This window comes from Triticum dicoccoides, chromosome 4B (genome assembly GCF_002162155.2).
Source record: "Triticum dicoccoides isolate Atlit2015 ecotype Zavitan chromosome 4B, WEW_v2.0, whole genome shotgun sequence".
NCBI classification, from domain to species: Eukaryota; Viridiplantae; Streptophyta; class Magnoliopsida; order Poales; family Poaceae; genus Triticum; species Triticum dicoccoides.
In genome coordinates this window covers 95767850-95772193 of record NC_041387.1, presented here as the reverse complement: position 1 = coordinate 95772193, position 4344 = coordinate 95767850, and the positions used below count along the sequence as shown (strand labels likewise).

Here is a 4344-nt window from a genome sequence, read left to right as displayed (position 1 = left end):
TCTGTTGGTTTGGTTTGTAGGCTTATCGAGTGTGCCACGAATCTGGTAGGGCCTCTCGAGAATTTTGTCTAAGCTAGATGGCCTGTCCTTATTGCCTTCTAAAGGTTTCTTCTATTGACCAAATTTAGGACCGCTGAATCTGGCATTGACTTTCGTATCATCTACGTTGTTGTTGTTGTTGTTGTTGTTGTTGTTGTTGTTGTTGTTATTTCGATGTTTTTTTATTGCAGCGGGGTTTACCATTGCCGCCCCGTACCCCAGAGGTGCTGGGGTCACCTGAGATGTTGCTTCTATGAGCCAACCAATTGTCTTCACCCACACAGAAGCAGTTCAGGAGTGCCGTTAAGGCTGCCATGGTCTTCGGCTTTTCCTGCCCGAGGTGTCGAGCAAGCCATTCGTCTCAGATGCTGTGCTTAAAGGCTGCTAAGGCTTCGGCATTCAGACAGTCTACAATCTGGTTCGTTTTAGTTAGGAACCAATTCCAAAGCTTGCGGGCTAATTCGCCTGGCTGCCGGATTATATGACTCAAGTCGTCAACATCCGGAGGTCGGACATAAGTGCCCTGGAAGTTAGCCCTAAAGGCATCTTCCAAGTCTTCCTAGGTTCCGATGGAGTTTTCTGGGAGGCTGTTTAGCCAGTGTCGTGTTGGTCCCTACAACTTTAGAGGGAGATATTTGATGGCGTGGAGATCATCTCCTCGAGCCATGTGAATGTGGAGGAGAAAATCCTCTAATCCAGACGGACGGATCCGTCTTACCATCGTATGGTTCGATGTTTATGCACTACTAGGAAAAACCTTATACACAGAAGTTTATCACTAGCGTGGTCTAAAAAGATGTGCTACTGCTAATTAGTAGTAGCGAGGGGCATAAAAACTGCGTTACTACTAAGTTGATAGTAGTAGCGAGGGGTATAAATCCGCGCTGCTACTGAGTGATTTCCACCATGCCCCCGGGACAAGCAATAATAGTAGTGAGGGGTATAAAACCTGCGCTACTATAAGTTAGTAGCTATCACCATCCACCCCGGCCTGATCCACTCCCACCCCACCACTCTCTCTCTCTCTCTCATCCTAAAAAAAACTCTCTCCCCACAACCCACTCCACCGGCACCTGTTCCTCGGTCCACTCCACCCCAGCTCCTCTCCCCACGATCTCCTCGCCGCGGCCCCCACCCACGCCGGCCGGTTCCGGCGAGCACCGGCCGCGTGTAACGCTCCCCTAACCCCACCGCCGGCGCCCCCCACCTCACCAGCAGCCGCTGCCTCTCTCAGCTCCTGAAGCCCTAGCTCAGGCCGCCGCGACCCACCCGCTGCTTCCCGCGTTCACGCGCGAGATCCGTGTCCTGCGTTCACGGCCTAGCAGGCGTCCATGCGCGGATCCTCCTCCTCATCGTGCTCTTGTGCCGGCCCCGAACCCTAGCTTCAAATCGCCATGCCCAAGTACTAATCGGCCTCGGGCCCAAGTGCTCTGCAAGTCTGCAGGTCCTCCTCCTTGTGCCCAAGTCTGAATTTTTGATCTTTTTGGTCTGACTAGTGTATTGCTGTATTTGTCTCTAAAATTTTGATGCATTGAGTACTATAAGTTAGGGGAACCCCTGAAGTCTGATTTAATTTGAACTGTCAAGTCTGATTAATCACACTTGAAGGGGTAGTAATCCTTTAAAGGATGTGAACTACAGTTGTGGCATTATGCGGTGGTGCTAAATACTCCAAATTAACAAGGCGATTCTTCTCCAGATTAATTACTTCTAGTAGTCCTATTATTGACAAGGTCAAGGTGCACTGACTGACAGTGGCATTTACAGTATTTCTGCAGCCCACTAGGCTGTGTTAAATTTACTCTTTTTGTTATGGCTTCGAAGCACTGATCGGCTATGGTTGGTGTAGCAAAAGCTTTGATCATTGAACTGATTGCTATGGTTGTGCAACATTCTACTTCCAGGAATTCTCCTGATGAACCTGACAAGATTTCTTGGTAGGGGTTCAGTATTCACTAGTCTACTAAGTCCAAGTATCAGTAGCATATTCTTCTTCTTTTTCTCTGTCTATGTATAAATGTTGTAGGATCTCATTATAGAACGGATCTGGCATACAAAATCCCTCTTAAGACTCAATGCTTACTAATCAGAAATAATTGACTGACAATAATCTATGATCCTTGATTGAATTCAAACTGCTTAGATGGATGTTGTCTTTTTCTATAGATGGATCCTCGATCGGTCTTAGTTTGGTCTTGCCAAAGTAAGTGCAAGCAGATTTGAGGTGACTGTAGTTTGGCATCTTCAGAATTTCACAAAGGTGGATAACCTTCTAATCAGCACTCACCTCTGCTGCTCTTGCACTGATTTCAGCTCCCTCTCTCAGTTGTTCTATTGAATGTCCACGTATAGATAGAAGTTGTTCCCTGTGTTCCAAATAGGTGAGTGAGCCATGCATCAAATTGCCCGCAAAAATCAAAATGTAACTAGTATAACACTGCATATTTAGTGTAGAATCTTGAAAACTGAATTTATGGCAGAATTAGTACATGAAAACTGAACTTATTGTTACTGTAATTTAGTTACCAGTTTGGGAGTACAATTTGGAACATAGTATCAGTACTGATCTATTCTGAAATATTAAAAATATATGGCCGTTCCTTAAAGAAACATGGGACAACAAAATTCAGAGGAACATCCTGAAGGCCCTGTTCTTATGCAGGCAAAATCCTTGTGTTACTGTAATACTCCATGCAGGAAAAATTCCTAACTATTGGAGTAGCTTCTTCATAACCTTTTGAATTTTGGCCTCTGCTTCTGTTGTTTAGTAACTTTTCTCAATCTTTACACTTTATTCAAATTTACAATGGTTCTCCTCCAAAGTGGGGAAAGGTAAGCATTTCTCTTCTCCCCCTTACCCTCTGTTCGTCTCCTTCCTCTGGCTGCTTGCTGCACCACAACAAGTAATTATTTTTGGAACTGAACGATTTGCATCTTTTGTAACTTAACATGTTATAACATCAATTTCCTTTTGTTATACATGCAACCATGTGCTTGACGCCACCTGATGCATGCGTTTTGTGCTCCTATCTGCTTGTCAAGCAGAAATCTGCTGCTGTGAGAGGACGACGACGAGGCGAGTGGCTGCTCCGACCCTGGTACTGACCACACGATAGAAGGTCCTCTCTCTCTCTCTCATTTTTTATTCCTCTGTCCGATGAGAGTTTAAAACAATCCAGTCTTGTCATCGTTTCCCCGTGTATGGTAATTTGAAGAAAGAACAACGGTATTCCTATCAGGGATTGTGGTCCATTGGGGACTTGAACATGGTCCTTTTGTTATCTATCTTTGAACCTATAAAATGGGTGATATGTACACTTTTCGTTAACTAGATGTGTTTCCTGAACATGTCTAAAGTTTTTATAAGAAATAAAGTTCTGAGATCGGGCAATCGCAGGATGACTAGACACATACTACATATGATTTGAGATGTATAGGTATGCAGTTTCACCCTTTGCTAAAAAAATGTCCTATACAATGTAGACTTTTTGAAGCCATATGAGCTAGGGGTTGCACCGCAGGAGCATAGCGTGTACAAGTACTGAACATTGAAGATTGCATTGCAGCTCATCAGTATGCCTTCCTTGCAATCTTTGAAGCCTATTAAATTAGGAAGTGTTATTTTTTCTGTACAAGTTTGTATGTGTCAAGTACTTGCTAATTGATGTTTTGCGGGGTGCTCATATACTTACTCGGCAACATGGAAAGTTTTCACATTTGTTCTAGCTGTCTCTATGGGTTAGCGACTTAGCATACATGTTGTAATAAGGTTTCACATTTGCTTCTCTGACAAGTAAGGTCTGTTTTTATTCACAGGTAGAAGATGGCGACAGAGTGCTGCAGGATAATGAGATGTTGAAGCGGCACACTAAATCCATGACACCGAAGTGCAATTTTGGCAGATTATCTCTATCTTTTCTTTTCATTTTTCTTATTATTGAGTGAGAACGGAATGAGGAGCTATGTGATAGTACGCACAACAACTGTAGTAAAAATAGACTTATGTTTGCAATTGTTAATGACATAGATACTTGCATGTTCTTTGAAGTGGTCATTTCTGAGTAGCAATGCATAATGAGTTTTTTTGGCTGATTTATTTCCTTCGGTTTCCGGTTAACCATGAAATAGGAGCCCAACAGTGCTCACTATTGTGTTTACTCGGAACTGTATGCATAAAATGGAATTGGTGGATTTTATTTTTTTAATTCTTAATTAGTTAGTAGTGGCGTGGGAAAAAACTACGTGCTACTAGTAGCGTTGGTAGTATGGACACACCACTACTATTTCGTTAGTAGTGGCGCGGGT

At 43.5% G+C, this 4344-nt stretch overlaps 1 long non-coding RNA gene across 2 annotated transcripts; it reads left to right on the top strand.

Annotated features, from left to right (window-relative positions):
- Positions 1-1062: 1062 nt before the first annotated feature.
- Positions 1063-4112, top strand: LOC119293407. 2 transcript variants are annotated; one of them, XR_005143047.1, is made up of 4 exons: positions 1063-1483; positions 3085-3158; positions 3523-3612; positions 3856-4112. It is a non-coding gene; the product is annotated as an uncharacterized LOC119293407 (long non-coding RNA). The 2 variants fall into 2 exon arrangements; XR_005143046.1 differs by lacking the exon at positions 3523-3612.
- The last annotated feature ends 232 nt before the right edge of the window (positions 4113-4344 follow it).